This window comes from Bos indicus x Bos taurus, chromosome 2 (genome assembly GCF_003369695.1).
Source record: "Bos indicus x Bos taurus breed Angus x Brahman F1 hybrid chromosome 2, Bos_hybrid_MaternalHap_v2.0, whole genome shotgun sequence".
Taxonomy (NCBI): Eukaryota; Metazoa; Chordata; class Mammalia; order Artiodactyla; family Bovidae; genus Bos; species Bos indicus x Bos taurus.
The window spans coordinates 121,384,926-121,412,620 of NC_040077.1; the positions used below are offsets into that span (position 1 = coordinate 121,384,926).

At 44.2% G+C, this 27,695-nt stretch overlaps 1 pseudogene; it reads right to left on the bottom strand.

Annotated features, from left to right (window-relative positions):
• Positions 1-327: 327 nt before the first annotated feature.
• LOC113900429 lies at positions 328-27,453 on the bottom strand (annotated as a pseudogene).
• Between the last annotated feature and the right edge of the window lie 242 nt (positions 27,454-27,695).

Below are 27,695 nucleotides of genomic sequence, written 5' to 3' on the forward strand. Positions count from 1 at the left end.
ACATTCCTTTAAAAAATAATTGGAAAAATTATAAAAACCAAATTCCCTCAATAATTAGAAGCTATTGTGATATGTTGTTATTTCTCAGGCTGGGCTTAGGGGTGAGAAAGAAATGCAACCCACTCCAGTATTCTTGCCTGGAGAATCCCCATGGACAGAGGAGCCTGGTGGGCTGCAGTCCATGGGGTCGCAAAGAGCTGGACATGATTGAGCGACTAACACACACTTTCTGTGTTAGACTCTTCTAGGGCTGGAATGATAACCGAGGGCAGCCTCGCCCAACCCTACTTGGACCAGAAAGCTGGCCGGCCTCTCAGCGTGCTCGAATCAGCTCTCTTCCAACAGGTAAACACCGCCCAGAAACTCCCTGACTTCGAGCTCCACACTGGACAGGTGCCTCCTCAGGGTGTTGTGGCAGTTGTCATCCAGGGTGGTGGTGTAGAACGCCTTGGGGTACTTGAGATAGAGGATGGTGGTACTGAGGCAGTGGGCAGGCTCGTGGTGGGGCTGGAAGTGCACCTTCGCCTTGTAGATGTGCCATGTGCAACTGGGAATCCAGGAGATGATCTGGCTGCAGGAGGCCACCGCCAAGTCCTAGGACAGGCTGACATCGTTGATGAAGTGCCAGTCTGAGTTGTACTTGATAGAGGATGTGTACTTTACTTCCATTGGTGGTAAGGGGTCAAACACCACTCCTTTGCCAAAGGCCAGGGGTCATAACCTTGGCGAGCAGCTGGAGACTGGGGGGTTGGAGAGAGAGAAGCTGGATTCAGGGCCATGGGGGGATCCTGCATTGGGCCAGAGCCCTGGGGGCTGGTTCAAGCTCCTTGCTGCCCTGGGCCCTGAGAGAAACCAGTGGCTGGGGCTAGGGAGAAGCCTTGAGTCTGGACTGTCCAGGATGCTGTTGCCCTTCTCCATGTCCATGTGCTCTGGCACATCCTGCAGGCCAAGCCAGCTCACCAGGGTGGTTGGTGCCCATGGCTGGGCCCAGGCCACTGCACCCTGCCCCCCTGCCCCAGTTAAGTCATTCTTCACTAAACATGTGTTGAATCCTTACTATGTACAAAATAGGTGTTGAGAATATAAAAATGGAAGTCAGTTACTGCTCTAGGATAAATCTAGCTGGGAGGCAGAGGTGTATACAAACTGTACAGTGTGATAGGCACTGTCGAATTGCCATGGAACAAATTTGAATTTTACTCATTTATTTCACGACTTGGATTTATTTTAATCCCTTTCCCCATGGCCTAGAAAATGGTCATTTTGGGGGGCATGTAAAATCTCAGAGAAACACAGTCATTTTTAAAAGTTTAATTTATATACTGTCTTAGTAGAGGCTCTTAATTTCTAATGCAACAGAAAAGGATCTTGAGGGATACCCACCAAAGTGTTCCCAGTTGTTATCTCTGAGAAATAAAACTAAGAGGAAAAAATTTAATCGTCACTTTATACTGTATCATTTTCAGGTACTTTCTCTGTGTGTGTGGGCTCTTAGTTTGCCATCCACAGATTGAACCCACCATGGCAGTGAAAGCCCCAAGTCCTAACCACTGGACCATCAAGGAACTCCAGTTTTTTTCAGTTTTTAATTTAAAAAGTGGTTAAAACTTTATGCAATTAAATAAGTAGTTTAAATGAAAGAAAGGAAATAATATTTATGGAAGATATCAGCAAGAAGACTATTAACTTGGGCCTTAACAGCAAGGAGAATATCGACTTGGGCCTTAATGGGTAGGAGGAATTCATGGAGTGGAGAAGGGATGTTGGATAAAACATAATCACAGAATATCTGATCAGTGTTTCAGATTGGTGTAGTATCTCCTTCACACCTGCCCCTGTAAATTAATTTGTTGATAGAATCTTGTCAGAAAACAAATATGTATTGAGTTCCTGCTCTATGCCAGTATAATAGATACCAAGGCAGTATAAGTCAGAGTTCTTGCTCTTAAAGCATTTACAGTCTCAACAGGGAGTTAAGACATTCTCAGAACAGTTAGAGACAGCCCATGGTTAAGTGCCAACGAGTTTGGCCCATGAAAGAGCAGGAAAAGCTGAGTACACTGCCAAGGTTTCAGCCTGGGAGCCTTGGAACAGTGGTGCCATTTATAAAAATGGAAAGTTGGGAAAGGAGAGCTGTTTTGAAAGCAGATATACCTATAGTAAAATATCACAGTCTATGTAAATTACTATTTGGCTATGCAAATGAGTAGGAATGCATAAGTAATGCTTAGACTGGAAGGTGCCAGGAACTATAATAATCTCTACCTTTTATTGAATGTAGACTGGGTGCCAGGCACTGTGCAGAGTTATTTGCATACATTATCATTTAATCTTCACAACAAATCTATGAGGCCATTATGACGGCCATTTTTCAGATGAGGAAGTCTGGGAGAGGTTGGTCTTGCAACCAGTGGGAAAGTGACATGTTAGGATGAGAACACGTCTGTCCAACTCCAAATTGCTATGACACTATGCTGTGTCATCCAAGTGGATGTACAAGATACCAACTCTGCCCTGTGGTGTGAGTTGAAGGCACAGGCAGGTGTCCCAGTAGGCATCAACCAACTCCTCAAACAGGCAGAGCTCTATTGCAAGGACCACACCAACATCATCAGAGAAACTCAGAGAAGATGATAACTACACCCTGGAGTGGGCAGGGAAGGCCTCCGGGAGGAGTGGAGGTTTGAGCTAGAATGGATCGAATTTTAATACAGCAGGAAATGGCACTCCAGACCGAGGAGGCTGCAGATGCAAAGGAGAGAAAATAGACACAGAGAAGGCGTGCATGTGGTGGAGAATCTAGGTTGGGGCCTGAAGGAAAGTCAAATGTAGAAAATCAGATATGAAAGCCCTTGAGTGCCTTTGAAAGAAGGAAACAGCCTTAATAGAATTTTGAGTGGAGATGAAAGAGTGGTGAAAAGAGACTATCTGGTATGATTAAAGTGATCTTTTCAGGTCAGCTGTAATACTCAGGATAGATTGGAATTAGCCACTTAAACTAGATAAGATCTGGGTTGGTATTGGTTTTTGAATGGCAAGAGGAAAGATGGAAAAGAAGGAGGTACATGTGAGAAATGTTTTGAGGGAAAAATAGAGATGCTTGGCAACTGAATGGATTCAGAAAGACAGGAAAGGAAACAGAAAAGAATCTAGGATTTGACTTGTGGTTGCTGGAAGAATAATGATACCTTTGAGATCAGGATCAAGGATAGACTGAGCTTGCTTTGTTGACTGTGTTGTGGCCTTTCTCAGGGGGAGAGAAGGTAAAATGTGGAAAGCAAAGGACAGAAGAATAAGGAGTAAGCTAAGGAGGATGAAGAGCCTGGGAAGAAAGAGAGAGAGAGGTATCAGGGGATCAGAGTCAAGAAAACCAAGGGGGCAGGCAGGAGGTCTCAAAAAATTCTGTAGTGACCAGCAGGGTCAAATAGTATAGAGATGGCTAGAAGAATCAACAGGAAAGAGACCACTGGCTTTGATAAAATCCATATGCAGGCTTCCCTTGTAGCTCAGTTGGTAAAGAATCTGCCTTCAATGCAGGAGGCCTGGGTTCAATTCCTGGATTGGGAAGATCCCCTGGAGAAGGAAATGGCAACCAACTCCAGTATTCTTGCCTGGGGAATCCCATGGACAGAGGAGCCTAGAAGGCTACAGTCCATGGGGTCACAAGAGTCGGACACGACTTAGCGACTAAACCACCACATGCAGGCTTTTATCTTTCAGTAAAAACTACCAAACAAACCAGATAGAGGATGCTGGAAAGAGGGTGATGATCCTGTACCCATGCAGGTAACGTTCCCTGAGCACCTATGTGCTCAGTCTCAGGTGATGGCTGAGCTCTATCCATCCCATTGACAAGGCTGTATTAGTCATGCTTTCTTATAGAGGGAGACTGAAGCTCAAAGAAGTGAATTAATTCTCCCAAGGCCTTGAAAGTGAAAGTGAAAATCATTTGGTTGTGTCAACCCAATGGACTGTAGCCCACCAGGCTCTTCTGTCCATGGAATCTTCCAGGTAAGAATACTGGAATGGGTTGCCATTCCCTTCTCTAGGGGATCTTCCTGACCCAGGGATCGAATTTAGGTCTCCTGCATTGCAGGCAGATTCTTTACCATCTGAGTCACCTATGGAGGGAGACTGAAGCTCAAAGAAGTGAATTAACTCTCCCAAGGCCTTACATTGGAAGTAATGGAACTAGATATCCAACCAGGTCTGCGTGTTTCTAAAGGCCTTCCCACTTTCCACCTCAGCAGTGTTGGTGCTGGAATGTGTGATGATATGATGCTACCATAATAATAATATGAACACCTACCATTTAGTGAGCGCTTTCTGGCACTATGATAGTTTATGTATATTAATTTTATTTTGTGACACCCTTTAAAGTAGGTGTTATTAACCCTATTTTACAGCTGGGGAAATTGGAGCTCAAAGAGGTTAAGCAGCATGACCAGAGTCACACAGCTAGAAAGTGGTTGAAATGGCCTATGTGTGGAGCTGTGGTCTTCTGTTGCCTCTCAAAAATGTCTTTCTTTTGGCTGCATCACCTGGCATGTGGGATCTTAGTTCCCCAACCAGGGACTGAACCCTGCCGTGGAGGCGAGGAGTCTTAACCACTGGACCCCCAGGGAAGTCTCTTGAGAATTTCTTAAAGGAGGACTTGCCTGGTGGTCCAGTGGTTAAGAACCCGCCTGCCTTTGCAGGGGACCTGGGTTCAGTCCCTGGTCTGGGAAGACTCCACATGCTGTGGAGCAACTAAGCCTGTGTGCCACAACTACTGAACTGAGCTCTAGAGCCTGTGCTCTGCAACAAGAGAAGCCACTGCAATGAGAAGCCCGTGTACCACAGTGAAGAGTAGGCCCTGCTCACTGCAGCTAGAGAAAGCCCGAGCAAAGCAATGAAGACCCACAGTGAAAGTGAAAGTCCCTCAGTCATGTCCAACTCTGCGACCCCGTGGACACAGTCCATAGAACTCTCCAGGCCAGGATACTGGAGTGGGTAGAGTTTCCCTTCTCTAGGGGATCTTCCCAACCCAGGGATCGAACCCAGGTCTCTCACATTGCAGGCAGATTCTTTACCAGCTGAGCCACCAGGGAAGCCCAAGAATACTAGAGTGGGTAGCCTATCCCTTCTCCAGCGGATCTTCCAGAACCAGGAACCGAACCAGGGTCTCCTGCATTGCAGGTGGATTCTTTACCAACTGAGCTATCAGGGAAGCCCAATGAAGACCCAGCAAAGCCATAAATAAATAAATAAAATTAAAAAAAAAAAGGAATTTCCTAAAGGAAACTTCTACCTGGGCTCCAATAGGTGACTAGCTAGTGCTCCTAGACTTTATGTTGTTCATTGTATCATATGCTGTATCACATACTTCCTGGGTGATTTTCAGTGACTCAAATGCTGAGCTTCTGGTGGCAGACTCCCTGCATAGCATCACTTCAAGACTGCTGTCCTGAGCTACAGTGCTTTCTCTTTATTATATTCCTTGCTTCACTGCAGGGGTTGAGAACACTGTGTGGCTTTTGAATCTGCTTTTCCTCAGGGATGGAGGAAGCCTTGAGAGTTCATCCTTTGCCTTAATTGTTAGAAGTGTCTGGGCAGAATCGGGCACCCGTGGCTGGCCAGTGGCGCTCCCTGGCAGTCCCAGTGGCCAGCATCACTTTTCCTGTCTGAGCTTGGTGGGTAGAGGCTGGCTGGATTGATAGAGGTGTCCACCCGGCCATTGGCGCCTGTGAGACAGCTCTAATTCTCTCCCAGAGCCTTCACTCTGGCCTGGGCAAAACCCAGTGAAAGCACCATCTTAGTGACAGCAGCCTTGGTGGGGAGGAGGCAGACTTGGAAATTTCCCTGCGGGGTTCTGGGCAGAAAGAAAGCCAGCAATGGGCTGACACTGTGATTGGTGGGCCTGAGCAAGGAGGGGCAGTAGGCCAAGGATGTCTCTTCCCGTTAGTCGTTAGCGAGGGCCTCAGGGAAAATGTCAGCCTTCCTGATCTGGTATCATCTGGAGCCCCTGCTGTATAACTGAGTGATTCTCTCCGCACATGGTCAGCAGCAGATTTTTCTCAAGGTGAAAGCAATTAGGCCTTGGTCTCCTCCTCCCCTGCTGTCGGAAAGAAAAGGAAGATGGAAAGGGAGGGCCGTCCCTGCTCCTGCTGAGGTCAGCCAGGCTGCCCTGGCCAGTTCCGGTAATTGGCTCCCTCACCTGCTCACACTTCTCACAGTTTGCCCTGGTCTTGGATGTTTCAGCGTCGCTCAAGGCTGAGGCTCTGAAGAGGGCAGCAGTTGTTCCCTTTCCACGTATCTCTAGAATGAAGAAAGAGGGCATCTCACCCTGCTCGGGGCAGAGAATTAGCTGGAATACCACGAGCAGGGCCTGAGCAGCACACCCAGGTGGGGCTGGGTTGTATGTGCTTCCTCTCTCTGGAAGATCCAAAGCAAGGTTGGAGAAAAACTCTTTGGGAGGTGGAAGAATTTATTCATTCGGTTAACAGCTATGCCAAGCACTCTCCTAGGAGTTCCTGGTGTCTGTCAGTTTGGAGCTGGGAAGAGTACAGTGGATGCAGGAGGTAGAGGAGTGGGAGAGGTTGGGAGAGGAATTACAAAGGTCTGAATGTCACAACAGAGGAGGCCAGGACACCCTGGGGACCTGATGGACTGCAGCAGTCAGGGAAGGCTGCTTGGAGGAAGAGGCTTTTGAAAAAGGGATAAAATATCTTGATAAAATGCTTGAAGGTAAAAAGGATAAGAACTGAAAATAAAAGCTTCTGAATATTCCCTACCACTATCCCTAGTAGTAACAGCTGTTGATACAGTGTTATGTAGTTTTGTAGGAATTTTCCATGTGTAGCCAGTTGTAAATACATCTTCAGAACTCCTTTTTAAAAAACGAGACTCTACTAAGCGTCTATTGTGCTGGTTACTTGTTCTTCACAATATATCCTGAGCCTTTCCCCAAGTCTATAGAGATTTGGTTCATTCCTTTTGAAGGCTGTGTGTGGTATGAGGAAGTAATTTTTGAAAGGTAAGAGCTGAAGAATGTGTGAGGTTAGGAAGGCAAAGGGGTGGTACCCTAAGGAACAGAATCTGGGAAAACAAAAACAACGTAGATCTCCCTAACTATACTTCCTAACATCTCCTTCCTCCTGTTTTCAGACCTCCCTCCCTTGCCCTGCTGCCGCGTTTTCCCCACTCTAATTTGCAAAGCAGTTCAGCTCCTTTGTCTTGCCTAGCCCCGGGGAGTTTCATTCTTCATGCCAAAGCAACTTATTAAGTATTTTCTAAACAAAGATCCTGTATACCCAGAGAAAAATTATGCCACTCCCCTAACAGACAAAAGTAGCTGCAGGCAGTTGTGGTTTTAAATAGCAATTAAGGGGGGGGGGTGTGGCGTGAAATCTGTTACATAAAGCACCTGGCAGTTCATAAATGGTGGTTGTTTGTTACTATTATTATTTTACATGTGCTGATGGATAAGTTGGCTGCTGCAAGAACCCTTCATCCTGGAGCACTCACATCTTGGTTGGCAGCTTTTTAAGTGTGCAGGGATGGTGTTTTATTTGTCTTCATATTCCCATCTCTCAGCTCAGGGCCTGGCACAGAGCAGACATGCCAGAAATAAGTGTTGAGCTGAACACTCAGGGGCTGGAGTGCGCTGCTCTGAGCAGACGCCGAGTCCTGGATGCTGCGGGCCTGATACAGGTGCTTTGGAACACTGGAGATCAGAATCAAAGACTTCTGACCCTGGGGGATCTCATCATCAAGCTGAGTCTTAGGAAACATCATCTCATATCACAAACTGTAAAATATCAATAGTCCCCAGATCAGTGCTATCATCGTTTCTTTTGTATTTTGGAGGTGGGGCTAAGCTTCCCTCCTGGTTTTTTAGGCATGAAATAGAAACAGTAATGTGCACAAATCTCTTTTTAAAAAACTTTTCATGGTGTACGGCAGAAACCAACACTACTGTAATTATCCTTCAATTTAAAAAATAAATTAAAAAACTTTAAAGTATTTATATTAATTGAAGTATAATTTTTTATTTTTTGGCCACGCCATACGGCATGTGGGATCTTAGTTCCCCCACCAGGAATCAAACCTGTACCCCCGCTGCACTGGAGGCACAGAGCCTTAACCCCTGGACTACCAGGGAAGTCCCTGGAGCATAGTTATAGTGTGATATTATATAAATTACAGGTGTACAATATAGTGATTCACAATTTTAAAGGTTATACTCCATTTAGAGTTATTATTAGCTATGCTTTCTGTGTTGTACAAATGCACAGATCTTAAAAATCTTAAATAAACAGCTGGATAAATGTTTATACTGTAAATGCCTTTATAATCACCATCCAGATCAAGATACAAACCATTTTCAGCACCCCAGCAAGCCTCCTGTGGCCGCCTTTCAGGTACATCCCCTTCCACAGGAGAAGCTACACCTTATGACCTCCATCACCATTAACTAGTTATATCTGGTTTTGAGCTTTTTATAAATAAAATTACACAGTCTGGCTTCTCTCACTCAACATAACTGTTAAGATTCATCTGCATCGGTACTAAGTTCTCGCTTGTGTGTGGTGTAGTATTGTATTGAATAAACATATAACAAAGGACATTTGGTTTGTTCTTCTGAATAAAGCTGTTAAAAACATTCTCTTACAAATCTCTTGATGGCCTTAAGCACTTATTTCTCTTGGCTATATATATGTGAGTAGAATTGTTAGGTCAAAGCAGATACATGTGTTTTGCTTTCATAAATTACTGTCAGTTTTCCAAAACGGTCGTGCCAGTTTACAGTCCCATTGGCAGTTCTATTTGTTCGGCTTTCTTGCTGATACTTTCAGTCCTTTTAATTCCATCCATTTTGGTAGGTGTGTAATGGTATCTCATTGTTCTCATGTGTTTTCTCTAATAAGTAATGATGTTTTCATATGCTGATTTCATGTGCTTATTGGCCATTTGGATGTCCTTTTCTTTTTCGGAGAAGGCAATGGCACCCCACTCCAGTACTCTTGCCTGGAAAATCCCATGGACGGAGGAGCCTGGTGGGCTGCAGTCCATGGGGTCGCGAAGAGTCGGACACGGCTGAGCGACTTCACTTTCACTTTTTCACTTTCATGCATTGGAGAAGGAAATGGCAACCCACTCCAGTGTTCTTGCCTGGAGAATCCCAGGGACAGCGGAGCCTGGTGGTCTGCTGTCTATAGGGTCGCACAGAGTCGGACACGACTGAAGTGACTTAGCAGTTCTTTTTTTTTTATTTTTGGCTACACTTTTAAAATTTAAAAAAATATATATTGTATTTGACTGCGCTGGGTCTTCATTGCAGTGTGTGGGCTTTCTTTAGTTATGGTGAGTGGGGGCTACGCTAATTACAATTCTTGGGTTTCTCTTGTTGGGGAGCACAGGCTTAGTTGCTCCTCGGCGTGTGGAATCTTAGTTTCTGAACCAGGGATTGCACCCACGTCCTCCGCATTGGCAGGCAGAGTCTTAACCACTGGGCCACCAGGGAAGTCTGTCATTGACCGTTTCAACGAGCCTGTTCAACCTTGATCTTCTCAGCCAGAAATGTCTCACCCACACTTCAATGACCATCCTGGAGCTGCCTCCAGAGATTCTGCTCCTAAACCCTGCATTCACATGTCCAAACCGACTCTTTGATATCTCTAACAGGATGACCCTCATGCTCCTCAAAAATAACATCCCAAACTGAAATCTTCAACTCCTCTCAGGCCCAAATCAATTTGCCTTCCTTTGTGCTCCGGCCAAGTTCATGATCCAGGCAATCTTCACTTACACTGTTCCTCTTAATGCTCAGACCACAGTTTCCCACGGGCTTCCCAAGTGGCGCTAGCAGTAAAGAACCTGCCTGCCAGTGCAGGAGATGTAAGAGACGCAGGTTTAGTACCTGGGTCCAAAAGATCTGCTGGAGGATGGCATTACAATCCACTCCAGTATTCTTGCCTGGAGAATCCCATGGACAGAGGAGCCTGGCGGTCCATAGGGTCACAAAGAGTTGAACACGACTGAAGTGACTTTAACAAACAACACACAGTTTCACATATCTCAAGAAACCTTCACAACCCGTTTCCTTCTTACCCCTTCCATGCCCCTCCTTATCCTGAGACCTCCTCAGGTCTCAGCTTACAGTTACTTCCTCTGGGTTAGGTGTTTCCTATGTGCTCCTCCAGCCACTTCCTTCCACATGCCATTTATCACACGCTGTTGTAATCACCAGGATCATTGCCTGAATCCCTGGATCAGCCGTCTGTTGTTCTTGCCTACTCAGCATTCATTCCCCACTTCTTAGTTAGCACTCCAGTTTTCCCTGGGAGCCATCCCTCTTTCCTCAATCTGTGTGGTCTGGGTAGGGCTGCACGGAAGGGTGTGTCTGTCCCTCAGGCCTGGCTAATTGTCATATTCCATCCTTAAGCCCCATAACTGGGTCAGTGTTAGGCATAAAATCAAGGTAGTTGATCAGAGCCAATCTTAGAATTTTCCCTGGAACAAATGGGAAATAAAGATTCTTTTTCAGGGGCGGGGATTAGAAGAGGGATGGCATTGACAGGCTAAGAAGAAAACCTAGAGCCAGGGACAGCCATCACGACACCACCAGAAGGAGAAAAGCTGCCTAAGAATGGAGGAAACTCAGAGGAGAGCAGGATCAAGGCAGGAAGAGATTGACTCCCACTGAAAAAATGTCATTATTTTTGGCTGTGCTGGGTCTTTGTTGCTGCACGGGCTTTTCTGAAGCTGCGGCAAGTGGGGGCTACTCTTCAGTTGTGTGTGTGGACTTCTCATCGCTGTGGCTTCTCTTGCTGCTGAGCACGGGCTCTGGGATGCAAGGGCTTCAGTACTTGCAGCACGTGGGCTCAGTCATTGCAGGTCCTAGGCTCTAGAGCACAGGCTCAACAGTTGTGGCCCATAGGCTTATTTGCTCCATACCATATGTGGTCTTCCCGGATCAGGGATTGAATCCGTGTCTCCTGCATTGGCAGGCAGACTCTTTACTACTGAGTCACCAGGGAAGCCTCTACTGACATTTTCCAGCCCATGGATCAACCAGCCTGAGGTTCACCCTTTAATCAACTTTTCAGTCAAGTGAGCCAACAAATTCCCCTTTGCTTAAGCCAGTGTGAGTTGGTTTCTGTCACTTGCAACCAAAAATGTACTAATACATTCTTCCATTAGACTGCAAACTCTGTGAAGGCAGCAGTGCCTGGCATAGAATAGGGATTTAGCAAACAGGTTTAAGGAAGGAAAAGAAGGGCTCCTCTTCTTCACTTTGCTAGTCCTTCCTCCCAACTTCTCCCACCAGATGATGTTCTAGCACCATCCTCAAGTTTCCCCTTGCAGGTTCAGGGGTCACTCACTCACCCTCCACCACGGATGTCTGTTCCCTGATTGCTCTCTAAGCTTACCTGCCTGTCCCATAGACACTCTGATGGCTGTTCCTCAGCTCTCTGTTCTCCATATTACCTTTGCTGATCAATCCAACCAGCCACGCATTCTAAGTGGACGATCTCTCCTCTGTATTACTGGAGCACGTAGATTCTACAATCCTGCATAGCATGTTTTTCATTTTTAGTGCTTTGATGGATTTTCTCATAATCTTCATTTAGCTTTATTGTCAAACTACAGAGTAGCAGTCGTTAAATGCCTAAGTTCAGAAGGCTGACTCAACGAGTCGAATCCCAGCTCTATCCCTTGCCAGCTGTGTGACTCTGAGGAAGTGACTTAACCTCTCTGAGCTTCAGATGCCCCATCTAAAAAATGGAGATGATAACATGACTTACTTTATAGTGTTTTTTGTGAGAAGTTAATGAATTGATTACTGTGAAAAGACTTGTTTACACTCTGGGAAAATTACCACATGAGACATTTCACAAAGGAAGTGAAAACAAGGCCAATTTTCCAAGTGGCTAAAGATGGTTTGTTGGTAGTGGGAAATGGGGCAGGCTAATAGCGTAAGCGTCTTACCAGTAACTCCTAGTGGGTTCTTTTGTTTTCTGTATTTCATCTGTAATGTGTTCTGACATCACTAATGAAATTATCTTCAAGTGTTTGGCTTCTCATTAGGGTTTGAGAGCTGGAGGGGTGACCAAGTGGATTTAACCACAAAGGGGCGCTGGTGGTGTTTGCTGCAAAAACTTGGGGAATAGTGTTGCTTACTCTATATGTACATAAGTTAGGGTCACTGACTGTGATTCCAGCACATGTACATACATGTTAGAGAGAAAATTCAGGAACTCCTCCAGCCACTACCTAACTCTGAGATTTCACAGCTGGGCTGCAGTAAAACATTTCAGTTGTAAGAGCTTGGGCTTCACAACCGGTCGTCCCTGGCTTTAGGCGTCATCTCTGCCTGTTGCTTACGTGTGTGATCTGAAACTAGTAATTTAATCCTCTCCAAGTCTCAGTTTTCTCCTCTGTAGAAATGGATAAAGTAATTGCTTTTAAGGTGCCAATCTGAGGGGTGCCAGTTCACAACATAGTCTATATTATTGATAGCACCTATTTCACAAGGTGGTCGTGAGGATTAAGTGAAATGGTTTCCACAAGGCAATGAGCTCAGTGGTGTGCACATTGCTATTATTAGTTATTGTACATGTATAAGTTCTTCTGTTATCATCATTTTTATAGCAGGAGAATGTAGAGTCAGGTGAGTTAATGAGGAAGCCTTTCTGAAGAGACTCTAAGGCTTAAACTGGATTTGAAAGGTAGGGAGGAAACTATTTTGGCTGAAAAGATCATGGTGAGTTGTTTTGTAAAGGAAGAAGAGGGAACAGGTGTCTGTGTGGCCAAAACAAGATACTTGGATGCAGCTCAGCCCTGTCCTCAGGGCCCTCTTGGGCCCCGGCCAGTCTTGGGGAATCCCAGAAGCTTCTCTGGCTTGGCTGCAGAAGGAAGCAGACATCTCCTATGGAGAGAAAGGGAAGTCACCAAGCTGCTGCCTGTGGTGCCTGAGATTGGGGCCAAACCAGCTGGCAGACAGATTTCCATGGGGTCAAAGGAGCTGGCGGGGTGAGGACCTGAGGGTCCAGGGCTCTGGCCACGTGGTCCACTGGCCTGGCAGGTTCTTTCTCTCTGCAAGGTTAGCATCTTCTTCCCAGATGCTCAGAATTCCTATCTCTTCTTCCCAGATGCTCAGAATTCCTATCTCCTGTGTGCCAACCTGGGGGTCTTCTCCAGGGAAGGGAGGTGAGCACTGTACAGGGAACTATGAGAGAACTAAAACTCAGCTTCCAAAGTTCTTCATGGGACTTTATCCGAGAGACCGCCAGATGAGGCTTTTGGGCCATCTCCTGTCTGCCTCTCTGTATCCATCTCCCATCCTGCCTTGGGTCTGCCTGGTTTTGCTACACCTACAGACTTTTTGCCTTCTGGCTTCTTGCTAGGCCTGTTCATTGAGGAGCCTGTGGATGACAGGCAAGAGGAGAGAGAGGTATTTATACCCCTGGCTCCCTCTGCAAGCTGGCGGTACTCTGTGATGGACAGCCACTGCTCTTCTACCAAAGGCCCTCCTCTGGGTCCAGGTGACTGTTTTCTCCTCTGTTCTTCAGGCCTATATGTAGTGATAACTCCTCAGTTATTACTAGTCCCAGGTCACCGTGCTTCCCATTGAGGTTCTCTTACACTGAGCTTCCCTGGTGGCTCAAATGGTAAAGAATCTGTGTGCAAAGCAGGAGACCCAGGTTCAATCCCTGGGTCAGGAAGATCCCTGGAGAAGGGAATGGCTACCCACTCCAGTATTCTTGCTTGGAAAATTCCATGGACAGAGGAGATTGGTGGGTTATAGTCCATGGGGTCGCAAAGAGTCAGACACGACTTAGTGACTAACACTCATTTCCACTTTACACTGTCTATACCATAGTAAATAAACCCTCTTCAAATGATTCTAATTTGAGTGTGCCATCTGCTTTCAGCTGGGACCCTGACTGATGCATTTGCCAAGTAAGGATTTTTTGGTTGTCTTAAGGCGGAGAGAGAGAGAATGTGAATTCTTGTCTCATTATTGCTTCAAGTACCTGAAGCTTGAGGTACAGACTTTAGACGTGTCTGCTCAAGTGTTTAGGCAAGAGCTCAGAGTTTGCAGGTTTCAGTCTCTTTCTGTTCTTCAGCTCTGATTCCTTTGGATTTGCATGGCACTCAGGCATTCTCTCTACCTGGCAACCCCCAGCAAATCCAAACTTATAGCCTCCCAGTGTCATGTCCAAAGCCAGGTTCATATCTTTCCCGATGGATTCAACAAAGATCCAGCATTCTTGTTGGCTCTGCATGGGTCACAAGATCACTCTTTAAAAACAATTTTTTTAAAAAATTTATTTGGTGGTGCCAGGTGTCGGTTTTGGTACACAGGATCTACTGTCTTTGATGTGGCATGTGGGATTTTTTTTTTTTCAGTTGTGGCATTTGAACTCTTAGTTATGGCAATGTGGGATCTAGTTCCCTGACCAGGAATTGAACCCAGGGCCCCTGCATTGGGAATGTGGAATCTTAGCCACTGGACCACCAGGGAAGTGCCACAAGTTCACCCTTGAACCAACTGCTGTGACCAGGAAGATGGGATAAGCAAATGGCCAGATCTGAGTCACACACCCTCACTGAAAGCTTGAAATAGAGGTGTCAACTCCACCCAAATCACAAGGCCTAAGGGTGGGGGAGGGTGGTTCTCCAAAGAGCGAGGGTACTCTAACCAAAAGAGGAGGTATGGATACTGAGCAAGATAAAACCACAGGAGTCTATTCTACTTGGCTGTGTGAATTTGGATAAGTAACCTAACCTCTGGAACTTTTGTGTCCTCTCCTCCAAGAGTACTAGGAATATCTAGTGATTCTTGAGCAGCTACCGTGTGCCAGGCCCTACCCTAAGTGTTTTAGATGAATCTTTGTTTAGTAATGACCATTATTTCCTCCTCTTTACAGTAAGATAAAACAGCTTTCCCGGGGTTCCAAAAGCCTAGATGTGGCAGAGATGGAACGTGAGCCCAGATTTGTCCGATCCAAGAGCATGTGCTATTACACCCTGGTAGCTCAGTCGGTAAAGAATCTGCCTGCAATGCAGGAGACTTGGGTTTGATCCTTGAGTTGGGAAGATCCCCTGGAAGAGGGGGACCTTCTCCAGTATTCTTGCCTGGAGATTCCCCACGGACAGAAGAACCTGGCGTGCTGCTGTCCATGGGGTCGCAAAGAGTCTGACATGACTGAGCAACTAAGCACAGCGTAGCCTCTTATTTTATCTTTATTTTTGGCTGCACTGGGTCTTCATTGCGGTGTGTGAGATCTTCATTGCAACGTGTGAGATCTTCATTGCAGAGCATGTGGGCTCAGTAGTCGCTGCGTGAGGGTTTAGTTGCCCCATGGCGTGTGGGATCTTAGTTCCCTGACCAGCGATCAAACCTGCATCCCTTGCATTGGAAGGCAAATTCTTAACCACTGGATTGCCAGGGAAGTCCCTGCCTCTTAGTTTATAGCCCAGCTTGTAAAGTTGTGAGGACTAAGCTTGCAAGGTTGTTGTGAGGATTAAAAGAGATGCAATAAAAATGATACAACCAACATTTATTATGCTCTTACTATATGCGAGACCCTGGGCCCAATGCTCTAATGTGAGTTCATATTTAATCCTTGCAACAACTTTCTCAGCCATGAGAACACCTAGCACAACCCCTGCCCAGTATGAATTCAGTGGTACCTTCTCTCCCCTTATGCTCCTGACTTTCCTCTTCGTTTTGGTTCAAGCACCTCTGCCATGTGCTAGGGGTCTTCAGTGTTGTTCAGAGTCTCTGAGCTATTTACCCTGCTGATTAGAAGCTTAGAAAAACCAGGTTTGGGGCTCACAGGAGATTGGAGAAGTCCTCATGGGGAGACAGGGCTCAATCAGAGGAAAGGGAAAATAGGCCTGAGGGAAGTGATGTGTTTAGTGTTACTGCATCTGTGTTTTTCCCCTGAGCACCTTTGGTCACTTTTAAACATCTCACGGGAACTGGGGTTTACCGTTTGGGGAAGTGAGAGAGATAGAGAGTTGATGAGTCCAAAGCTTCCCAGCAAGCTGATGTCAGGACCACATATAAATTCTGGTTTTCCCTCCAGTTCTCCGGACTGTTTCATCCTGGGGTTAGTTGTCCATTATCTTTGCTTTTTGGAAGATTTAAACATTTGTTTATTTATTTGGCTGCACCAGGTCTTAGTTGCAGCCTGAGGGATCTTTGATCTTGCTTGTGACATGCAGGACCTTTTTAGTTGTGGCATGTTGGGATCTAGTTCTCTGACCAAGGATCAAACCCAGGCCCCCTGCACTGTGAGCATGGATGGAGTCTTAGACACTGGACAACCAGGGAAGTCCCTATTGTCCATCATATTTGACTCTTCCTTTCTTCTCTTTATTCTCTTAGGTGCCAGGACCTGACGTTTCTCCCAAATGATTATTGTTACCTTAAAGATTGTTGAAAACTTTGACCAAGTTTTCTCCATTGGGATTGAGGGCAGGGACTGTATCTTTCATTGTTTGTGTTTCCAGCAACTAAATGCATGTTTAATTGAACTTAATAATAGCGATAATTTATTCAGAGCCTCCTGTGAACCAGTTACTTCACAGATCATCACATTTGATTCTCACAACAATTGTGTGTTAGAGCTACTGTTTTTATCCTTGTTTTACAGAAGAGGAGTATGTAGCTCTAAGATAGGTGACTTGTCTAAGGTCATGAGGCTAGCAAGTGGCTAAACGGTAAGCCAATGAGTAGCTTGGACGTCTCTTTTGAACTCCAGACTCGCGTATCCCACTATCTATTTAACGTATCCTCTTGAATGTCCAATGGGCATCTGAAAACTAACATGCCCAGGATTGAGTTCCTGGTCCATTCCCCCTAACCTCTGATCAATTAATTGCAACTGCATCTTTTAGTTATTCAGGACATCAACCTTGAAATATCCTTAATTTCTCTGTCTCACACACCCTAGCTCCAGGCTATCAACACACTTGGTCGGCTCTACCTTCAAAATAACTCCAGAGTTGACCCTTTCTCACTCTCTCCACTGCTCCTTTTCTGGTCCAAGCCATCATCATTATCACTGTAACAGCCTCCTAGTTGATTTTCTTGCTTTTGCCTTTGCCCTCTGTAATCTATTCTCAACAGATTTAAATGTCACCTCTCTGCTCGAAAACCTTTAGTGGTTAAAGTCATGAGTAAAAGCCAAAGTCTGTACTCTGAGCCACAAGGCATTATCTGAGCTGGCTTCCTGAGACTTCTCAGACCTCATGTTTCAGGCTCTTCCTCCCCATTACTTCAGAGCCTTTGCATATGCTGTTTGCTCCACCTGGAAAATCTCTTCCCCCAAATATACACATGACTAGCTTCTGGATCTCTTTCAGGTCTTTGTTCCAATGCCATCTTGTGAGGCTTTTCCTGGACATTCTACCTAAAATTTCACACCCTCTCCTGATATTTCCTATTCATCTTTCCTATGTTATTTTTTTCTCCTTAGGACTTAACACCATCTAAGATAATATATGAATATACTCTGGTTTATTATCAGTCTTCTCACTAAAATGTATGCTCCTTTATAGCAGGAGTTAGGTTACTATTCTTTCAAACTGACTCTCTAGCTCCTTTAGCAATGCCTGGCACATATGAGGGGCTGATGCTGTAGAGACATAGATATAGAGAAGCATGCAGAATGCCTCCTGGAAATCCAGGAGGAAAGGAGTGTGCAGAACTACATGTAACAGTTCTTTATCCCGAACTCAGATCTATTGAGTCATTTCTCTGCTTTAGGGGAAGAATGAGTTGGAGGCAGAGAGAAGACAGGATTATTGCATCAATGAATGCCTTGCCCATGGAAGGAAAACATCAGGAGGAAATTATGGGTGTTTCCCATTTAATAATCACAAAGTCCTTTTTAAAAAAATAATAGCTTTATTGCCATATATTAGGTGGGTGCAAAATAATTGCGGTTTTGTACTGTTGAACTTTGCCATTTGATATTGGAATATGTTCTTTAATGTGGTTATGTTATGTATCATTTTAATGCTCATTTCTCACTTTATGTTTTTTTTAAATACTTATTTATTTATGTATTATTATTAGCTGAGTTGGGTCATTGTTTAAGAACACACGCTTAGTTGCACCGTGGCATGTGGGATCTGACCAAGGATTGAACCTGCGTCCTGACCAGGGATCAAACTTGCGCCCCCTGCACCAAAAGCATGGAGTCTTAACCACTGGACCACCAGGGAAGTCCGTCACTTCATGTTTTTTTGCTAATGACTTATTATGCGGGCTTCTCTGGGGGCTCAGGTGATAAAAGCGTCAGCCTGCAGTATGGGAGACCCAGGTTCGATCCCTGGGTCAGGAAGATCCCCTGGAGAAGAAAATGGCAACCCACTCCAATACTCTTGCCTGGAAAATTCCATGGATGGGGAATAGCCTGGTGGACTACAGTCCATGGGGTCGCAAAGAGTCAGACACAACTGAGTGTCTTCACTTATTATATATATTTTATATTTATTTTAGACTATGGAAATGATGTTAGACAAAAAGTAAATTTGAGCGATTTTCTTATTTGAGTTCAAAATGGGTGATAAAGCAGCAAAGACAACTCACAACATCAACAACACTTTCGGCCCAGAAACTGCTAATGAACGTACAGGGCAGTGGGGGTTCAAGAAGTTTTACAAAGGAGACAAGAGCCTTGAGATGAGGAGTATATAGTGGCAGACCATCAGAATTTGACAAGGACCAATTGAAAGCAATCATAGAAGCTGATCCTCTTACAACCACAGGAGAAGTTGCTGAGGAACTCAACGTTGACCACTCTCTGGTCATTTGGCATTTGAAGCAAATTGGAAAAGTGAAAAAACTCGATAAATGGGTGCCTCATGAGCTGACTGCAAATCAAATAAATCGTCGTTTTGAAGTGTCATCTTCTCTTATCCTTTGCAACAACAACGAATCATTTTTTTATTGGATTGTGGTGTTCGAGGAAAAGTGGATTTTACAAGATAACTGGCGACAGCCAGCTCAGTGGCTGGACAGAGAAGAAGCTCCAAAGCACTTTCCAAAGCCAAACTTGCACCAAAAAGGTCATGGTCACTGTTTGGTGGTCTGCTGCTGGTCTGATCCACTACAGCCTTCTGAATCCCAGTGAAACCATTACATCTGAGAAGTATGCTCAACATATTGATGGGATGTGCTGAAAATTGCAATGCCTGCAGCCAGCACTGGTCAACAGAATGGGCCCAGTTCTTCTCCATGATTCCGCCCGACCGCACATTGCATAACCAATGCTTCAAAAGTTAAAAGAATCGGGCTACGAAATTTTACCCATCTGCCATATTCACCTGACCTCTCACCAACAGACTACCACTTCTTCAAGCAACTTTTTGCAGGGAAAATGCTTCCACAACCAACAGGAAGCAGAAAATGCTTTACAAGAGTTTGTCAAATCCCGAAGCACAGATTTTTACACTACAGGAATAAACAAACTTATTTATTGTTGGCAAAAATGTGCTGATTGCAATGGTTCCTACTTTGATTAATAAAGATGTGTTTGAGCCTAGTTATAATTATTTAAAACTCATAGTCCAAAACCACAATTATGTTTGCACCAATCTCATAATTCACATACAACATGGTTCACTTTTAAGTGTAAAGCTCAGTGATTTTTAGTATCTTCACACAATTGTGCTATCATCACCACACTCTAATTCCAGAAGATTTTCACTGCTCCATTATCCTTTGAAGCAAAAGATTTTCAATATTTACAAAGCCCCGTTTATCTATTTCTTTATTTTGCTGCTTGTCCTTTTGGTGTCATATCTAGGAAACTATTGCCTAATACAATATCACAAAGATTTGCTACTGTATCTTCTTCTAAGAGTTTTGTGGTTTTAGCTTTAACATTTAGGTCTATAATATAGTTTGAATTAAATTGTTTATATGGCATGAGTAGGGATTCAGCTTTGTCCTTTTGCCTATGGATATCCAATTGTTTCCTTTGCACTCTTGTCTAAAATTAATTGAGCATAAATGTAGAGGTTTATTTCGAGACTCCCATTTCTATTTCATTCCCTGATACTGGGAAAGACTGAAGGCAGGAGCGAAAGGGGACGACAGAGGATACGATGGTTGGATGGCATCACTGACTCGATGGACATGAGTTTTGAGCAAACTCCAGGAATTGGTGATGGACAGAGAAGCCTGGTGTGCTGCAGTCCATGGGGTCGCAAAGAGTCAGACACGACTGAGCAACTGAACTGAAGTGAATCTTATTTTTTAAAAAAACATGTATTTATTTGGCTGCACTGGGTCTTAGTTGCAGTGCTAGAGATCTTTAATCTTTGTTGTGGTGTCTTTAGCTGTGGTATGTGGGATCTAGTTCTCTGATCAGGGATCAAACCTGGACCCCCTGCATTGAGAGTGCAGAGTCTTAGCCATTGGACACCAGGGAAGTCTCATCTTATTTTTTATTCTTGTGCCAGTATCACACATTGATTATTTTAGCTATGTTAAGAAGCTTGAAATTTCCCCCCTAAGATTGTTTTGACTATTCTGTGTCATTTGCATTTCCATATAAATTTTAGCATCAGCTTGTCAATTTTTGCAAAAAAAAAAGCCAGCTGAGATTTTGATAGGCCTTGCATTGAAACTGTAGATTAGTTCGGGGATCGTTATCATCTTACTCCCCAGAAACCCATCTGTTCATTCCAATCCATGAACAGATTTCTTTCCATTTAAGTCTTAGGTATCTTTTGAGTCTTCTTTTAATCTCTTCTTTTCCAACAATCTTTTGTAGTTTTCAGTGTATGAATCTTGTACTCCTTTTGTTAAATTTATTCCTAAGTATATTATTCTTATTGATGCTATTGTGAATAAATTTATTTTCTCAGTTTCATTTTCAGATAGTTCATTGCTAGTTATTATGGGCTGAATATTTGTGTCCCCACAAAGTTCATTCATTGAAGTTCTAATCCCCAGTGTGATGATGGCCTTGGGAGATGATATGATCATGAGCGTGAATCCAATGAATGGAATTAGAGCCCTTATAAAAGGGACCCCAGAGAAGACAGCTGTCTGCAACCCAGAAGAGGATCTCACCAGAACCTGACCGTGCTGACACCCTGGTCTCAGACTTCCAGCTTCCAGAGCTGTGAAAAATAAATTTTTGTTGTTTTTAAGGCACCCAATCTATGGTATTCTATGATAGCAGCTGAATGGACTAAGACATAGTGTATAGAAATTCAACTGATTTTTGTGTATATCCTATAACCTAGCCAAACTCATTTACTAGTTCTAACAGTTTTTTTTTTTGTGTGTGTGTGTGTATGTATGGATTCCTTATATGCAGAGTACATCATGCAAAATGCTGGCCTGGATGAAGAACAAGCTGGAATCAAGGTTGCTGGGAGAAATATCAATAACCTCAGATACACAGATGGCACCATCCTTATGGCAGAACGTGAAGAAGAACTAAAGAGCCTCTTGATGAAGGTGAAAGAGGAGAGTGAAAATGTTGGCTTAAAACTCAACATTCAGAAAACTAAGATCATGGCATCTGGTCCCATCACTTCAAATAGATGGGGAAACAGGGAAACAGTGGAAACAGTGGCAGACTTTATTCTTTTGGGCTCTCAAATCACTGCAGATGGTGACTGCAACCATGAAATTAAAAGACACTTACTCCTTGGGAGAAAAGTTATGACCAACCTAGACAGCATATTAAAAAGCAGAGACATTACTTTACCAACAAAGGTCCATCTAGTCAAGACTATGGCTTTTCCACTGGTCATGTATGGATGTGAGAGTTGGACTATGAAGAAAGCTGAGCTCCGAAGAATTGATGCTTTTGAACTGTGGTGTTGGAGAAGACTCTTGAAAGTCCTTTGGGCAAGGAGATCCAACCAGTCCACCCTAAAGGAAATCAGTCCTGAATACTCATTGGAAGGACTGATGGTGAAGCTGAAAATTCAATACTTTGGCCACCTGATATGAAGAGCTGACTCATTTGAAAAGACCCTGATGCTGGGAAAGATTAAAAGCAGGAGGAAAAGGGGATGACAGAGGATGAGGTGGTTGGATGGCATCACTGACTCAATGGACATGGGTTTGAGTAAGCTCCAGGAGTTGGTAATGGACAGGGAGGCCTGGTGTGCTGCAGTCCATGGGGTCGCAAAGAGTCAGACACGACTGGGTGACTGAACTGAACTGAACTGAGATTAGTTCTCTTTTCTTTTTGCCATCTCCAGAGATAGTCATTATTATTATTAATTCCTAGTGTTTCCTTCCAATGTATTCTATACATATCTAAATAGAAATGTGTACTGTTACACAGATCCTTATTTAAGACACAACACATTTACACTTATTGACAGTTACATATCGTGCTTGGTTTTTTTTTTTTAACTTAACAATGAATCTTGGACATCATTTCAGAGTGGCACATATAGATCCACCTCATTCTTTTTAATAGCTGCATACTATTCCATTTTGTCCAAATGCCCCCATACTGAGTGCTATTTAGATTGCAGTTTTGTGCTTTGCCAACAATTCTGCAACAAATATCCTTGTGCGAATTTATTTGTACATATCAAGCTGCTTTGACAAATACTTGAAAAATAATTAGAAGCATACAAGAACACAAGCTTTATTTATTTATTTACTTTGGCCACACCACATGGCATGTGAGATCTGAGTTCCCCAGCCAGCATGGAACCTTCACCCTCTGCAGTGGAAGCTCGGAGTCTTAACCCCTGGGTCCTAAGAGCTTTTATAATTGGGATGATTGTATTTATCTTCTTTCAACCCTGCCTTCTACTTTCTGGAACCTGAACTCCAAACCATCAGTGCTCTTTAGCGAGCAGGAAAGTTTTTCATCACTTACTCAGTACCCCACCCTCAAACAGGCTATGACCTGGGCTAAGGGAGGCTAAGGGTATGACTGCAAACCCATCAGGACAGTGCTGTCCACGCCAAGCCAGAGGTTCCCAGGAGACGTTCTATTCCACCTGCTAGAGCAAGTGGTGGTGTGCAGCACGCTGATGACTGCAAGGGTAGGTGACCTTGGCCAATCACGATGTGACTGGTGTGCTGTTTAGCACATCAGAACTGCCCTGTTCTGACCAGAAGAGGGCAGTAGTGAGCTGCCTAGCGTTTCTGCCAGGCTCATGGAAGGTTCCCCTCCCTGAACAAGGAGCTTCTGTCTGGAGCAGCTCCACAGAACCGGGCAGCCAGGTACGTCTCCCTGTGCATGAAGAAGGAAGGCATATTAGAGGTAATCTGGTAGAATATGTATTGAGGACAATAGAGGAGAAAATAAAATCAAGGTAACTCCCTTCCCTTATGAAAATAGCTTCATTTTTTCTCATAAATATAAACATAATGTATATACATTATGTACATTTCAAACCATACATGACAGTACAAAGAAGAAAAAGACACCTGAAATCCCATGGCCTGGGATAACCATTGTTCACATTGTCCGCAATATTTTTGTAAACTGCTTTTTTTTTAAGCTCAGAAAATGATGTGAACATCCATCTTTGTCGATACCTCACATGTTAGAGGCCTCAGGACTTGAACTTACATAAATGCTTCTTCAGTTTTCCCACCCTAGTTACCCCAAAGGCAGAGAAGATGAATGTATAGCTGGGCGAGTGGTGTGTGAGACAGTGTGTGTGATGCTGGGATGAGAAGGAGAAACTTCTTTGAAATATTGTGCTTTAACCTTAAATGTTCACATTTTGCGTTTTACATTATAATATTTGGCAAACTACTCCATGTTTATTTTAATTTAAAAAGATTGTCTTTTGTTCTTCTAGTCTTTATAATATTCTGTTGTATATATGTACTATCATCTATTAAACGAAACACAGTGTTGAACATGTCAGTCATTTCCAATTTTTTTCCGATATAAACACTACTGCAATGAGCATTCTTATGCAAATGTATTTTTTGTCTGAATTATATCCTTGGAATGAGTTCCAGAATAGGCATTTATATACCCTTTTTTAAAAAAATTATTAATTTCACTCTGTCAGGCCTTAGTTGCAGCACGCAGGAGCTTCCATTGCAGCATTTGGACTCTCTACTTGTGGCGTGCTCGGTACTTGTGACATGTGGGCTTAGTTGCTCCTCAGCACGTGGCATCTTAATTCCCTGACCAGGGATTAAACTCAAGTCCCCTGAATTGCAAGGCAGATTCTTAACCACTGGACCACCAAGGAAGTCCCCAGAACTGGCATTTTTAAAAATAAAGACACTCTTTGCCTCCTCAATGCTTTTGAAAATCGGGTGCACATGATGAAAAGGGTGCTGATGGGGAGAAGGCTTGTTCCCTTAGACTTCCTCGTGTAGCTGTTGTTCTTCGGTTGCTAAGCCGTGTCTGACCCTTTGTGACCTGCAGACTGCAGCCTGCCCCCTGTCTTTCACTACTTCATGTGCACTGAGTTGGTGATGCTGTCTAACCATCTCATCCTCTGCTACCCACTTCTCCTTTTGCCTTCGATCTTTCCCAGCATCAGGGTCTTTTCCAATGAGTTGGCTCTTCGCATCAGGTGGCCAAAGTATTGGAGCTTCAGCATCAGTCCTTCCAACAAATATTCAGCATTGATTTCCTTTAGGATAGACTGGTTTGATCTCCTTACAGTCCAAGGAACTCTCAAAAGTCTTCTCCAACTGGCACCTTTTAGTGGCCTGGTTCTGGACTTGGACTCAACTCCTCTTTTGCATTTGGCACAAAATGATTACATGGCTTCTTGGTGCCCAGCACTGTGCTAAGTAAAATCTTTCCACCTTATCTCATTCACTCTTAACTACCTGGTAGGGTGGGCATTATTATTCCTGTTTTATAGAGGAGGAAGCCAGTTCAGTGAATCCATGTGTTCTGGCCAAGGTTACACACCTAATAACTGAATGTGTAGGTGTCTTGATTAGGAAGCCTAGCAAAGGGACTTCATCAGCCTTGTAAACAGGACACCTTGACTGCAGACTTGTTTCTAAGATAGTTGTCTAAAAAACATTTTAGATATAAGGAAAAACAACCCCCACACACACACACAAACCACTAAAGCTATTTTAAGTTTTCGAAAAAGCAGGGAGGGTAATGGTGGAAGAGAGAATTATATGAACACAGAGAAATTTCTTGGAGCCTAAAAGGAGAAGTAATTTGCCTCATGAGAAAAGAGGAAGCAACTCTTCTCTCTCTCTCTCTGTTTGCTCTCTATTTCTCAGAGAGGTCACAGCCTCTCTTCCCATGTGAGTCAACCTCATTCTTCTTGAATAGATCAGTTTCTAAGGTCCCCCATGAATGTGACTTTCTCCCAGCTCCCAACTTTCTATCCCCTCAGTTTAAGCATGTAGTTCAGACAGAACTAGGATCTCTTCAGTCCTAAACCCAAATCCCCAGGAGAGAGAATCTGATCTGATTATGCTGCAATACACATCTACTTCTGGTCCAACCAGTTGTATAGTTGGAGGGCAGGGTTCAGTACTAACATGGCTGTTAGTCTAGTTTGTGGGTAGGCACCAGTTCTTACAGAAAGATCACTGTGTCTGGGCACATTCCTATAAAGATATATGTTTATGTCTACTATGACTGCCTTTCTATAGAATCCAAATATTAATCTGCTCTCCTTTGGATGTGTGACTAGCACTCAACTCAAGGTGACTTGAAAAAAAAATAATTTATTGTCTCTAAGACAACAGTCAAGGGCTTGGATTTAGGCACAAATAGATACGCTTGCTCAAAAGATACCATTAGGAACCTGTCTCCTTCTGTTTCTCAGGCCTTTTTCTGTGTCTGCTTCCTTTCTAGGCAAGCTTTCTCCTCTTTGTGGTAATGCGGCCACTAGCAGCTCTAGGCTTGTATTCTCATGACTTAGCTTCCTCTGAGGAAAGCGAATTTTTTCTTCCCAATCCTTTCAGCTCTGATTGGCTTTGATTGACTTACAAGCCCATCTTGAACCAATCACTGTGGCCAGGGGGTAGTTTTCTCTAATTGGCTAGTCTTGGGCCACATGACTATTCCTAGAGTTCAGATGGGGAAGCCACCTTGAGTGGGGGAAGGACAGTTTCCCAAAGGAAAAATGGGGAGCTCTTAACAGAGATTCCAGAACCTACTATTTTAAAACAGCAGGTTGGATTTGCACCAATAACCTCCTAAGTATGTTAAAGAATCCTGGGAGAGGGGGAAGAGATGCCTTTCATTCTTTTATTCGATATATGTTTATTGAGGGTTCCATATATGCTCAACATATATGTAAAAAACTAGGCTCAGGGGATCCAATAGTTAATGAGATGGACAAGGCCCTTGCTGTCATGGAGCTTAAATTCCAGCAGTGCACCAACAAATACATGTATCTTGAGCACCCACTATGTACAAAATAGTTTCAACTACTTTCTTTCCCCTCTCATTCATATAAAGAGAGAGAGAACGTGGCCTTTCCCTCTAAGAGGAGTTTACAATATACCAAGGCTGATGAAATAGTGATAAGTAGTAAGAGGGGCTCAAGATGGGGAACACATGTACACCCATGGCTGATTCATGTCAATGTATGGCAAAACCCACTACAATATTGTAAAGTAATTAGCCTCCAATTAAAATAAATAAAATTTTTTTAAAAAGTAATAAGAACAAATGGTAAGTGCCCAGAGAGTTACACAAACAAGAAAGGGCTCTGAGACAGGGCTGTGCTGAGGAGGAATGCTACGACATGGCAATAATAAAAATAACAATAATGGGTAACATTCATTCAGTGTGTACTGGATGCCAGGCACTGTGCTAAGAGCTTTCTGAGCTCTATCTCCTTTAACCCCAATAACAACCCTATGAAGAAAGTACCCTGTCTTACAAAGGAAGGAATTGGGGCTCAGAGGGGTGAAGTCAATTTCCCGAGAGCACGCAGCCAGAGGTCGCAGAGTCAGCACTTGAACCCAGGTCTCTCTGACTTCAGAGCCCATCACTTTAACTATCACACAGTGCTGGGCCTAGAAAGAAGGGCAGGAGGGCCGAGAAAGAAGGCCAGGAAATGTGGGTCTGTAGTGTTCCTGGGGTGGGGGTGGGGGCAGAGGGCAAGGAGCCAGCAGGAGCAGGCTTTGTTCTTCCGGCTACACTGAGGGCTTCTCTGAGTCTCCATACATGGCAGAAAGTGGCCGTCCCCAGCTTTGGGGCCGGTGTCTGACTCCCTGGTGCTGATTACAAACTGGCAGCCCTGTAGGTCAAATATGATGCACAAGATATTCTTAGTCGGTGGCATTAAAAAATGAATTAGTGCCCAATATTTGAAAACTGGGAAATTTCACATGAAAGTATGGAAAATCACAATATCTGACAAGTCTGGACCTACATTCCCATGGCAACCATCTGCTAGAGCAGAGTAACAGCTGCTGTCATAGACAAGGCCCACAGTCTCCATGTGCCACCGTCGCCCATTCCCTGTTGTCTCTCCTTGGGCTGTTCCACTCATTGTCGTTACTGATGCGACCCCTGGGGTGGTGCTTGGACTATGGTCACTATGCCCCAGTTTCAGAGTCCCAGAAGACAGAATACAGCTCAGCTTGGGTCAAATGTACACCTCTGGTTCAAGCACTGTGAGGATTGCAGGGCAGGCTTTGGTGAGATCGTGAGTCTAAGGGCACCTCTCTGTGAGGTCTGTGGGCAACAGTGGTCCTCAAGAAAAGAACTGCAGCTGGACAGACACTCCCAGAC